Raw genomic sequence first — 15,000 nt, 5'->3', positions numbered from 1 at the left:
AATAATTAATTATGATTATAAAATAGAAACAAATATTAATTATAAATTATTAATAATAATTACAAACATAATAATATGATAATAATAATAATAACATTATTAATAATTAAAACCAAACTAATAATAATAAAAATTGATTAATTATTTTTATAAACAAAAATAATAAATAATTAATAAACAATATTAATATGATAATAATAATAAATTATTAGTAATAAATATAACATTTTAATAATAATGTGATAATAAATAATAATAATAAGTTATTATAAATTATAAAAACAAAAATAATAATGAATTATTAATAATTATTATAAATATAATATAATTATAACAATATTTATAAAAATAAATTACTACTACTAATAATAATAAAATTATTAATTATAAAAAACTAACTAATAATAATAAATTATTAGTAATTAGTAAATAATTATTTTTAATAACATGATAACAATAATTATAAGAATAAATTATTAATAATGAGGATAAAATATTGTGTGCATGTCAAGAGAGTGGTTCGGCTTTTCTTATTCTGACAGGCTTTCTGCTAGATCTGGATTTTTGAACACCACTGCAGGGATTCATAACTGTTCCGCCCTAAGAGAACGAATCCTGGTTTGTGCTTTGATATACTCGCTGCGCAGATCTGTGCGATTTCCTTTATATAAGTGATTTATTACACCTGTTAGTAACTGTCGTGTCTAAAACATGTGAATTTAATAATTAAAGGGGCGTCCCAATACTTTTGTCCATATATTCTATGCACTGTATATACGTATAAGCGTTTATTTATTCTGTACGTATTTATATGATTTATTTTACCGTTTCATGTTTAATTTATGTATTTTATTTTAGCTGACGCTATTAGAAGCGCCTTTCGCATGATCATCGCATAATTGTTAATCCGCAAAAATAAAAATAAATAAATAAATAAATAAATAAACTTTATTAAGTTTGGAGAGAAATAAGCTGAAACTTTGATGTACGAGGACGAGAAAGTAAAAATCCAATAATGAGAGAGAGAGAGAGTGTGAGAGAGCGATATAGAGAGAGAGCAAGTGAGAGAGAAAATAAAACCATGGAGGGAGATGAAATCACCCGGCTGTGTCTCATTCCTCACGCTACGCCAGCTGCAGCACTTTAACACGATTTGGAACGTGACCCTCCTAATGATCCTGTTACCGGCCGTGAAGAGGAACCGGTTCAAACCCTCTACACAAACCTGAGCTCCTCGAGTTCATCTGGTACGGCACCACCCACACCCACGGTCCTGCCGCATCGATAAGCTTCATCTCCTCATTTAGTCGTTTCCGATTCCCTGATCTGATCGGTCACTCTGACACATGTCCGATCTGCGCCGCTTCTTATCACCCGGCAGCACTGGGTTCCCACACACAGCCACACTAAGCTCTATGTAACCCTCCCCCCCCCCCCCCCCCCGCAGATCAAAGCATCGTGAAGAGAAGAAGAGACGCCGCCCGACCTTCCCTCCCTCACACGACCGATGAAAGGGGGCGCCAGAGCGCCGGGGTTTAAGAGTCGCGGTTCGCTACTCGGCCCGGTTTGCTCCTTCGATCCTCTCGTCGCGGGGGAGTTTTACACGTTCTCACCTTCAGCGCGAGTGCCCGGATCTCAGGCGCCTCCTCGGAGCCACTTCCTGTTCCGGTGCCAACAAACGTGGCACCGTTTCCTGTCTGGGTCGCTGCCCTTCAGGATTTCCTGCTCGGCCTGAAAACGTTAAACACAAAAACTCCACGACTGAGATGAAAGCAGTGAGGCGACGGACGGTCCTGAAGGGTTTGATTCCTGAGTGAGCCGCCCTGTACCGGAGCTAAATCTGATTAGCATTCCTGATCAGGCGTTTATTGTTTATTAGCTAGGTTAGCTTTTAAAGAGCCGCTACGTCTTTAGCGCACATCAGGTTAAAGTTTGTTTACGCTTCATTGTTATTTGATGAGTTGAATTCTCGTTGTCCATGGCGACAGAACTCTATATTGTGGCGTTTTCGACGGGCTGCATGTCTGATTTAGCTTAGCGCGTAAGTACGGAGTTTTATCAGATGAGGAGAAGCAGAACGGCGAGTCACGGCGACACGTCAGCGTATCGACCGTCCGCTCGTCCCGTCCCCACGCTAACACCCGCCTTTCATCCTCTCCCCCCTCAAGGGGGCGGCGGGGCGGGGGGTCTGTTTCCCCTCTCTGATCACACAATTAGCCGTCGGCTCCTGAATACGTGGACGTTTGTTTATGATACAGAATGTATGGTTACCACGGCAACACAGACTCACTGAAGTTTGACTCGAGTACCGTATTCTGCCTGGGTGACAGGAAGTGCAACCACCCACTTCCTGTATTTCTGTTGTGTTAGTCATCAGCTGTGTCTGAGGCAGCACACACGCAATACACACACACACACACACACAAACGCAATACACACACACACACACACTATACACACAACACACACAATATACTACACACACACACAACACACATAATACACACATAATACACACACACTATACACACACACTATACACACACACTATACACACACACTATACACACAACACACAATATACTACACACATATAATACACACACACACAACACACATAATACACACACACTATACACACACACTATGCACACACACTATACACACAACACACATAATACACACACATATAATACACACACACACAACACACATAATACACACACACTATACACACACACTATACACACAACACACAATATACTACACACATATAATACACACACACACAACACACATAATACACACACACTATACACACACACTATGCACACACACTATACACACAACACACATAATACACACACATATAATACACACACACACAACACACATAATACACACACATATAATACACACACACACAACACACATAATACACACACACTATACACACACACTATGCACACACACTATACACACAACACACATAATACACACACATATAATACACACACACACAACACACATAATACACACACACTATACACACACACTATACACACACACTATACACACACACTATATACTACACACACATAACACACACTATATACTACACACACACACAACACACATAATACACACACACAATACACACACACTATACACACACACTATACACACACACTATACACACACACTATATACTACACACACATAATACACACACTATATACTACACACACACACAACACACATAATACACACACACAATACACACACGCAATACACACACACTATACACACACACTATACACACAACACACACAATATACTACACACACACACAACACACATAATACACACACATATAATACACACACACACACAACACACATAATACACACACACTATACACACACACTATATACTACACACACATAATACACACACTATATACTACACACACACACAACACACATAATACACACACACAATACACACACACTATACACACACACTATACACACACACTATACACACACACTATACACACACACTATATACTACACACACATAATACACACACTATATACTACACACACACAACACACATAATACACACACACAATACACACACACTATACACACACACTATACACTACACACACGCAATACACACACACTATACACACACACTATACACACACACTATATACTACACACACATATAATACACACACACACAACACACATAATACACACACATAATACACACACACAATACACACACAATACACACACACTATACACACACACTATACACATACACTATATACTACACACACACAACACACATAATACACACACACAATACACACACACTATACACACACACTATACACTACACACACGCAATACACACACACTATACACACACACACTATATACTACACACACATATAATACACACACACACAACACACATAATACACACACATAATACACACACACAATACACACACAATACACACACACTATACACACACACTATACACATACACTATATACTACTAACACGCAATACACACACACGCAATACACACACACTATACACACACACACACACTATATACTACACACACGCAACACACACACTATACACATACACTATATACTACACACACACAATACACACACACGCAATACACACACACTATACACATACACTATATACTACACACACGCAATACACACACACGCAATACACACACACTATACACACACACACACACTATATACTACACACACGCAACACACACACACTATACACATACACACACATAATACACACACACACGCAACACACACAACAGACACATAACATGCACAATATAGTACACACACTATACACACACACTCATAATATACACACTCACTATACACACAAATAATACACACACAATATACTACACACACTACAGGGGTTGGACAAAATAACTGAAACACCTGGTTTTAGACCACAATAATTTATTAGTATGGTGTAGGGCCTCCTTTTGCGGCCAATACAGCGTCAATTCGTCTTGGAAATGACATATACAAGTCCTGCACAGTGGTCAGAGGGATTTTAAGCCATTCTTATTGCAGGATAGTGGCCAGGTCACTACGGGATGCTGGTGGAGGAAAACGTTTCCTGACTCGCTTCTCCAAAACACCCCAAAGTGGCTCAATAATATTTAGATCTGGTGACTGTGCAGGCCATGGGAGATGTTCAACTTCACTTTCATGTTCATCAAACCAATCTTTCACCAGTCTTGCTGTGTGTATTGGTGCATTGTCATCCTGATACACGGCACCGCCATTGGATGCACATGGTCCTCCAGAATGGTTCGGTAGTCCTTGGCAGTGACGCGCCCATCTAGCACAAGTATTGGGCCAAGGGAATGCCATGATATGGCAGCCCAAACCATCACTGATCCACCCCCATGCTTCACTCTGGGCATGCAACAGTCTGGGTGGTACGCTTCTTTGGGGCTTCTGGCATTGGCACGAGTGACCAAAGGTTTGGCTATAGCAGCTCGGCCGTGTATATTGACCCTGTGGAGCTCCCGACGGACAGTTCTGGTGGAAACAGGAGAGTCGAGGTGCACATTTAATTCTGCCGTGATTTGGGCAGCCGTGGTTTTATGTTTTTTTGGATACAATCCGGGTTAGCACCCGAACATCCCTTTCAGACAGCTTCCTCTTGCGTCCACAGTTAATCCTGTTGGATGTGGTTTGTCCTTCTTGGTGGTATGCTGACATTACCCTGGATACCGTGGCTCTTGATACATCACAAAGACTTGCTGTCTTGGTCACAGATGCGCCAGCGAGACGTGCACCAACAATTTGTCCTCTTTTGAACTCTGGTATGTCACCCATAATGTTGTGTGCATTGCAATATTTTGAGCAAAACTGTGCTCTTACCCTGCTAATTGAACCTTCACACTCTGCTCTTACTGGTGCAATGTGCAATTAATGAAGATTGGCCACCAGACTGGTCCAATTTAGCCATGAAACCTCCCACACTAAAATGACAGGTGTTTCAGTTATTTTGTCCAACCCCTGTACATACACACACATATATAATACACACACTACATATACACACACACACAGACTACACACACACACACACTACACACACACACACTACACACACACACACTACACCCGGTGTTATTTCTCCTCCACTCCTGGACGGCGGGAGCAGAGAGGCCGGTCGGTCGGTCGGCGGTGACCTTGTTGTGAAAGCTGTCAGCACCTGAGCAGACGGACGTACAGACTGATGGAATGTACAGATGTGAGAGCGCTGTAGTGAGAGTGTGAGGAGAGAGACGGGTGTGAGAGTACAGGACAGAGTCTCGGCGTGGGCAGAAGTATCAGGACACCACCTCTATTCTTTAATACATGAGCTCAGCCACAGCGACCGCTAACAGCTGTAATAATCAGTTCTATAAGAGAAATTATTACTGTTGGCTGTATTATAGTTTATTGGATTTCTCTCCGTGATCGAGAACTCTGGTTAGAAATCCAGCGCAGACGGGCAGAAGTGATCCGAGGAAGTAAAGTTCCGATGATGCCCTCGTTCCTCTTTCTATCATTATCAAAAGCAGCAGCTCGCCTGAGGAAACTTCTCCTCTAACACAGAAAATAATCACCAGGGAATTCCTAACAGGACTCCATACAGGACTCCTAACAGGACTCCATACAGGACTCCATACAGGACTCCATACAGGACTCCAAACAAGACTCCATACAGGACTCCAAACAAGACTCCATACAGGACTCCATACAGGACTCCATACAGGACTCCAAACAAGACTCCATACAGGACTCCAAACAAGACTCCATACAGGACTCCAAACAAGACTCCATACAGGACTCCAAACAAGACTCCATACAGGACTCCAAACAGGAATCCATACAAGACTCCAAACAGGAATCCATACAAGACTCCTAACAAGACTCCTAACATGACTCCAAACAAGACTCCATACAGGAATCCAAACAAGACTCCATACAGGACTCCAAACAAGACTCCATACAGGAATCCATACAGGACTCCAAACAAGACTCCATACAGGACTCCAAACAAGACTCCATACAGGAATCCATACAAGACTCCTAACAAGACTCCTAACATGACTCCTAACAAGACTCCATACAGGACTCCTAACAAGACTCCATACAGGAATCCATACAGGACTCCAAACAAGACTCCATACAGGACTCCAAACAAGACTCCATACAGGAATCCATACAAGACTCCTAACAAGACTCCTAACATGACTCCTAACAAGACTCCATACAGGACTCCTAACAAGACTCCATACAGGAATCCATACAAGACTCCTAACAAGACTCCTAACATGACTCCTAACAAGACTTCATACAGGACTCCAAACAAGACTCCATACAGGACTCCAAACATGACTCCTAACATGACTCCTAACAAGACTCCATACAGGACTCCATACAGGACTCCAAACAAGACTCCAAACAAGACTCCAAACAAGACTCCATACAGGAATCCATACAAGACTCCTAACATGACTCCTAACATGACTCCATACAGGACTCCTAACAAGACTCCATACAAAACTCCATACAGGACTTTGAACCGGACTCCATACAGGACTCTTAACAGGACTCTTAACAGGACTCTTATCAAGACTCCTAACACGTCTCCATTACATTTAATTGTACAGTAAAAAAAATTAAAAATAATCACACGTGATGGGACAGAAAAATCATCAGGCTGTTGATATACGATATGATATTTCTTGTGATGTTGTGTATTTTAATTCTATTTTAAAGGTTCAGATTCAGTTGTTGATGGAGAACAAGGTGAGGAAGCTCCTACCACCAGCTCACCAGAAATAAACTCACTACATCAAGCAAAATCAGAAAATACCAAGATTTACACCTTCATCAGGGATTCATCCAAATTCCCAGTGAGAAAGAACCCAAAACCTTCTGTCATCTTCACTGAGAGTGTAAGAATAAGATCAAAATCTGTGTCAAGGGGGTCCCAGAACATCTGTAAACCCAGGGGGGTGTATATGGGTCGCCTCTCTGGGGTAAACACTATTAAAGGGATAAATAGGCCGTCTGATAATCTGGCAACCTTTTATTAGCAGGGTTTGACCACAATCTGGCAACTCAACGTGGCACACAACTGATGAGAAAAATGCCAACCTGGTGATGCCAACCTGATGTTTAAGTTCTTATTAGGTTTTCACCACGTTATATTTCAAATCTAAAGAGAAAACACCACGATACTGATGATATTTAGCATTTTAAAGCAGATAATCCTCACAGTTCTGCTCACATTCATCACCTGAGCTGACCTGAGCTGAATGTATCGCGCTGTAAACGATCATTACCTGTTGGCTCCGCCCCCGCCGCGACTCTGCCACTCCGCACAACTTTAGTCCCCGTGCTGGAGTCCTGTTCTGTTCTTAATAATCCTCCGGTTAATAAAATATCAGAAATCTGGGTGTAATTGAAGGTTTATGGATCAGAACCGCGACACACAGAAGCTGCAGCGACAGCCGAGCCCTGCAGCGGCCATGCTCATCACGTGACTACTGACAGCAATCCCGGGAGGCCACGCCCACTCCGTGCAGGCTCCGCCCACGTGTCAAAGGGTTCACTTCAGGTCAACAACGTCGTGTTTTTATACAGTATAATAAATAACATTTATTATATTTATATTATTTAATTATGAGCGAAAAAAAATGCAAATAAATGTAGAATAGTAAAATAAAACATTTATGTCTTTTTATTGTATTAAAGTAAAACAGTACACTACAGAACACAATTTAATAAAATAATAATATTATTTTATAATTTTATTATTTAATTATATACATTATAAATAAATATTTTCATACATTCTAATTAAATTAAATAGTTTAATTTGTTATTAAATGTATTATTATAAATGTATTTAAATAAAATTTACATTAAAAAAGTAGAATATATATATAAACGTTAACCAAACTCTACATTTATTTATTATAATAATTACAATTAAAAATACAAATTTATTTATTTGTCAGTATTTACGTGGAGTTTTAGACTGCAGGCACCGTCCACCTTTCTATGGGTTCATCACACATCTAAGGGGATATTTAATCTTTAATATTATTATAATATTATAATAATATTGTTATTATTGCTGTTATTATTATTGTTGTTGATTATAATAATTAATTAATAAGTAATTTAAAACAATAATTATTATATTTGCATATAATTATATATAAATAATGAATAATAATAATACCATATATTTATTAATACACGTCTCATTAAAAGCTACACTTAAAAACTACGTGGTCTGTACTGGTAGACCTGCAGATCTTCCTCAGATTTACGTCTTTTGCTCAAGAAGCTGCAGCATCAGCGCGGTGCAGAGGTGGCACGCGTTAGCATAAACATCACATCCGTTCCTCGTAAAGCAGCTGCGTGAACGTCGTACGGTTAAATCTGAAGTGTCCTAGAGAATCTCTGAGAGCGAGCACACTTCACACCGCGTGATTCCTGCCACCCGCGGCTCTGTACGATCACGGACGGGCACTCTGGCCTGCTGGAATTCACCCCAAGGGCTTGGCAACAACTCATCCAGACAGTGACAAAAGATCAAAGAGAAAATGTCATAAAAATAAAAAGACTATAAACGAATCTCTACCGACTCTCCTGAGACTCGACTTTCCATTTCAGCCTGGTCGAAAGGCATCTTCTATACTACTGAATGTCTGACAAGCTCACGATCAGGCGTCTAGATACTTTTAACCGTGTAGCGTCTCTGAAGGTGCGAGCTGTATAACTGTGGAACTATTTGGCACGCGCCCTGATTTCAGTGTGGTATTATACTGCATAACCTCCAGCATGGCACGGACTGTTACAGGTTGGCATGATGGTTTCTGGGTTAAAGGTCCTGGCACCCTGGCAGCATTCTGACAGCGGTGAAACCACGGTGCAGCTACACGATAAGACGTGATCTTTCACTTCACCAGCGACGAGAGTAATGAACCATAGACCGTCAGCAGTGCTTTACACCACTCCTGCCGACACGTTGTCTGCTGCGTTAAACTCCGGCCCCTGGGGGCCAAACTCAAGCGGATGAGCTTCCGAGACTGGACCCGAAAATCCTGCTCTGGACAAATCGTTCAGTGCTGATGGGGGCAGTTTGGAACCCGGTAGTAAATACTGCAAACAGGGACTGATTTTTAAAGTGCTTTCATTCATTGTCTGTTTATCCTGGTCAGGGTCGCTGTGTGTCCGATTCATCGGGCACAAGGTGGGAAATCCCCCGGACAGGTCGCCAGTCCATCACAGGGCACACACACACACACGGTCATTTCTAGCAGCTCCAGTTCTCCTCTGGTCTCCTATCAACCGGAGCACTCAGAGGAAACCCACACAGACATGGGGAGAACATGCAAACTTCACACAGAAAGGACCTGCCACTGTAAGGCAACACCCTACCCTGTGCTCAACTAATGAGCTATTGTTGTTCCTGGACGTTTCCACTTCCCAATACCAGCATGTACAGGTGGTCAGGCAGCTCTACCAGGGCGGATATTTAATTAAGCGACCCATTACATGCCAGGGTTCATTTCTGCAGATGCCAAGGACTGATTTTACGATCTTGCTAGCGTGATTGTGGTCAAACATTTGGGGTTTTGGTCACTGTAATCGTGAGCAGTGATACTGACGTGATTATGCATCGACCCTCGTTCACCGTGTCCTGTTATTGCGGCGATCTTTCCTCTGGGAAACGAATAACCCAGCGAGTCCTCTCAGCGTGTGGTTGTGTAAACGTTCAGCTAATTCAGCTAATCGCTCCGGGGCGCTGTCCTCCGTTATCGCGTGACTGGTGCAGAATTAGGGATCCTCTCTCGGAATGCCGGCGTCCTCCGCAGGGCTTTAGGAGCTCGCCCGAGCCGATCTGATCCCCGTTGCCCTTTAATAATCGGGGCTCAGTCCGGGTCGGGCTTTTGTTTTGCGTCCGAGGTCGAGCGTCCTCGCCGTGTCGGGTCACGAGGCCTGACCGGGGGGAAATGAGCCGGGAATGCGCGGCCTGCGGAGATCTGCAGAGATCTTATCGCGGTCTGGGAACGAGCTAGCGCCGTTTAGCATGGTGCTACTTCAGACCGGCTCACCCCGGCGCTCGCAGGGATTTTCGGCGTATCTGTCTGCAGATCTCCAGCTGGGCTGCGCGGCGAGGACGTAAGAAAGCACGAACGCTGTTTAATTATCTGAAGCGGCCGCTCTGAGGAGTGGTTTTTTCCAGCGGCGGACGGCGGGTTGTGCTCTGTGGGTTTTAGCCGGTCTGAGCGCATGTGGTAAGCCATGTGGAATGTTTTAAATGGCTCCCAGATGTGGCCAGCGAGCGGCTTTAACCCTTTAGCGGCTAACAGAGACGGAGCTGAGATGATTAGACGAGGTTTTTTTTTACCCTGGTCCACCGCTTTATCCTGGTCAGGGTTGCTGTACGTCCCGCTCCGAATGCGTGGGTGTTATACTGAGTTGCCCCACTGATTGAAGCTGTACCTGTACGTTATCATGAAAGGTGCTGCAGTGGGGTTGAGGTCGGGGTTTAGTGCAGGACACTGGAGTTTCCTCACCTGCACCAGGGATGGACTTTCTCCTAGTTGTCGGCACAAGGAATGGGCGTGGCTGTTAGGAATGGGCGTGACTGTCAGGAGTGGGCGTGGATGTTAGGAATGGAAAATAATAATAATAACAGTGTAATAGAAACAACAATAATATAATAACGATATGGGCATGTGTGCAATACGTAAATGTGTGTGTGTGTACACCTGTGTACATGTATGTTTGTGTATGTCTGTGTGTATATGTGTATGTGTACATGTGTGCATGCTTGCATGTGTGTGTGTGTGTGTTTGTGTGTGTACACCTGCGTGTATGTGTGTGTACATGCATGTGTGTATGTGAGTGTGTGTGCATGCTTGCATGTGTGTTTGTGTGTGTACACCTGTGTGTATGTGTGTGTACATGCATGTGTGTATGTGAGTGTGTGTGCATGCTTGCATGTGTGTTTGTGTGTGTACACCTGTGTATGTCTCTGTACGTGTGTGTGTATGTGAGTGTGTGTATGTGCATGTGTGTGTATGTGCATGTGTGTGTATGTGCATGTGTGTGTATGTGCATGTGTGTGTATGTGCATGTGTGTGTATGTGAGTGTGTGTATGTGAGTGTGTGTATGTGCATGTGTGTGTATGTGAGTGTGTGTATGTGCATGTGTGTGTGTGTATGTGCATGTGTGTGTATGTGTGTGTATGTGAGTGTGTGTATGTGCATGTGTGTGTATGTGAGTGTGTGTGTGTACACCTGTGTGTATATAAGTGTACATGTGTGAGTGTGTGCATGCTTGCATGTGTGTTTGTGTGTGTACACCTGTGTGTATGTGTGTGTACATGCATGTGTGTGTATGTGTATGTGTGTGTGTATGTGTGCATGCTTGTATGTGTGTTTGTGTGTGTACACCTGTGTGTATGTGTGTGTACATGCATGTGTGTGTACGTGTGTGTATGTGTGTGTGTATGTGAGTGTGTGTGCATGCTTGCATGTGTGTTTGTGTGTGTACACCTGTGTATGTCTCTGTACGTGTGTGTGTGTGTGTGTATGTGTGTGTATGTGCATGTGCATGAGTGTGTATGTGTGTGTATGTGCATGTGTGTGTATGTGTGTGTATGTGTGTGTCTATGTGAGTGTGTGTGCATGCTTGCATGTGTGTTTGTGTGTGTACACCTGTGTATGTCTCTGTACGTGTGTGTGTATGTGTGTGTATGTGCATGAGTGTGTATGTGTGTGTATGTGAGTGTGTGTATGTGCATGTGTGTGTATGTGCATGTGTGTGTATGTGAGTGTGTGTATGTGTATGTGCATGTACACCTGTGTGTATGTGCACATGTGTGTATGTGAGTGTGTGTATGTGAGTGTGTGTATGTGAGTGTGTGTATGTGCATTGGTGTGCATGTGTGTGTACATGCATGTGTGTGTACGTGAGTGTGTGTGTGCTTTTGTGTGTACGTGTGTGTGTGCTTGCGTGTGTGTGTGTGTGTTAACACTGTAAAAATCAGCCTCTGTTTGGTGTGATGAGACACTCGTTGCCTTTCCGACCATCGAGCGCAGGGGAAGTGGACGTGTCTAAACAGAACAGTAACTAAGCTCGTGAGCAGAACTGTGAAGTCTGGTGGTGGTGGCATGAACCCTGGTGTGATGGAAGCTGATGAACGTGTGAACGATGCTCTGTGCTGCAGCTCCACACTTCACACGCTGCTGTTGTTACGTTTACGAGTGCAGAGCTGCAGCTGGACAGATGTGCAGGGAGCTTTACGAGCGCACCGACACGCCCGTGCTGATTTTACTGGGAGGAACCGTCAGCTCCACCAGCTCCACCAGCTTTACCAGCTTCATAAGCTCTGCCTTTTTCTCAAAACGTGCACAAATCCCCACAGACACACTGTCCCAGAGAGTGCAGACAGAGGTGCAGGCTCCAGATCACACACTTCCGCCCCTCTGTGCACCAGAGATTCGCCTCCGTCGTTCTATTTGCGGCGCCCGCTGAAGCTCCGTCCCGGGCTCAGCCGTAATTTGGGAGCAGATCCTCGTACCCGCCGCCGCCGCTCAAGGAATCAGTCGTGGTTATTTGTAGAGATGCGCCGCTCCTCGCCGGGACGTTTTTCTGCCTGCCAGCCCGGAGGGGAAATAAAAAGCCTCCAGATGGGGGCGTGACGAGGCCTCGGCGGCTGCACGCACGCTTTCACGAGCCCAATAAAAGCGGTACACTGCAATTAAAGCTCTGAACACTAATTAGGTGGAAATTACAGCTCGTTAAAGGAAAGCTGGCCGGGGTCCAAGAGCTCGATTGGTTCCAAACACCAGCGTTTAACCTAACGCGCTCAGGCTGATTACGCTACAGGCTAACAAATCACATCTGTACCGGGAAACTCAACCAAAACCACCAGGAGTCAAAAATCCTAAATCTGAGACCCTATCATCCAAAATCTGTGCATTATTATCACAACTTTATTTATCATATATAAACACACACGTGTACGGCACAACCGAATGCTTTTTTCACGTGTCTTTTTTCTGCTATGCAGCCGCTGTTGGGCCCTTAAGCGAGGCCCTTAACCCTGTCTGCTCCAGGGTCACAAACAGGCTGCGGTCAGAGCGCAGGATCAGCCTTCATACGGCGCCCCTGGAGCAAACAGGGTTAAGGGCCTTGCTCAAGGGCCCAACAGCGGCTGCATAGCAGAGCTGGGATTTAAACCGACAACTTTCCGATTGATAGCCCAAAGCTCCACCCACTAGGCTCCACCCACTGTCCCCAAACACGGTTCCGAAACCATTAACACCGAGCTGCACCTTCACTCTCCTGAGGTGCTTTTTTTAGTTTCCCACCAGATTTTGGAGTACGTCTGTGGGAATTTGTGCCCAATTCATTCAGCAATGCTGTCGGCCGTCCAGTATCACATCTGCATACAGACACGACTGGTTATGTCTGAGGAGTGTGGAGTGTAGTGTGTGTGCAGGTGAGTGTGTATGTGTGTGTGTGTGCAGGTGAGTGTGTGTGTGTGTGTGTGTGTGTGTATATATATAGTATATATGTGTGTGTGAGTGTGTGTGCAGTTGAGAGTGTGTGTGTATATAAGTGTGTGTGTGCGTGTGTGTATATTTGTGTATGTGAGTGTAAGTGTGTGTGTGTTTGTGTGCATGTGTGTGTGAGTGTGTAAATATAGGTGTGTGTGCTTAAGTGTGTGTGTGTGTGTGTGTGTGTGAGTGTGTGTGTGTATGTGTTCAGGTGAGTGTGTGTGTGTGTATGAAAATGAAACATATGCTAAATCGCTTCTCGCCGTGCGCACGCGTGATTTAGCACGGTGTTCGGGAGACCCGCGCGCATCTACTCTTCCCCTCCGTCCGTCTCCATGGAGACATGTCTCTTCCCGCCGCTCGGACCCGCCGTCCCTCCCCGATAGAGTCCTCCCGTGTCCATTCTGGGATGTGAGGTGCGGCGGTGCGTGAAGGCTAGCCGTCGCTTCACATCAGCGTTAGCGGGGGCCGCGCCGGCGGGAGACAATCTGAGAGGAGAACGGGAGCGGAGCGGGACGTATCGGAACTCCACTACTGATTATTCATTCATGTGTTTCAGACACAACAGTCACTAACAGCTGGAATAAATCAGTCATATGAAGCAACAGTTTAGGGAAGGACCTTCCATGTTTCGGCATGACTGTGTCCCTGCACAGATCTCTGACCTCAGCCCTACTCAACAGCTCTGGGATGAACCGGAACACCGACTGAGGCTTTCTTGAGCAACATCAGCACCCAGCCATACAAACGCTGTCGTCTTTTGACTGAACTGGCACAAATTCCCACAGACATACTCTATAGTCTCGTGAGAAGCTTCTCATT

The 15,000-nt window shown here is 44.0% G+C and overlaps 1 protein-coding gene across 1 annotated transcript in view; it reads right to left on the bottom strand.

Annotated features, from left to right (window-relative positions):
• Positions 1-8,101, bottom strand: part of rarab (retinoic acid receptor, alpha b) — a 56,916-nt gene extending 48,815 nt beyond the window's left edge. The window contains exon 1 of the mRNA XM_062984956.1: positions 7,932-8,101. The gene's annotated coding sequence lies outside the window, so the exon portion shown is untranslated. The remainder of the gene's footprint in view (positions 1-7,931) is intronic.
• Between the last annotated feature and the right edge of the window lie 6,899 nt (positions 8,102-15,000).

Source organism: Trichomycterus rosablanca, chromosome 22 (assembly GCF_030014385.1).
Source record: "Trichomycterus rosablanca isolate fTriRos1 chromosome 22, fTriRos1.hap1, whole genome shotgun sequence".
Classification (NCBI taxonomy): Eukaryota; Metazoa; Chordata; class Actinopteri; order Siluriformes; family Trichomycteridae; genus Trichomycterus; species Trichomycterus rosablanca.
The sequence above is the reverse complement of the archived record's forward strand: the minus strand, read 5'-3'. Positions and strand labels throughout refer to the sequence as shown.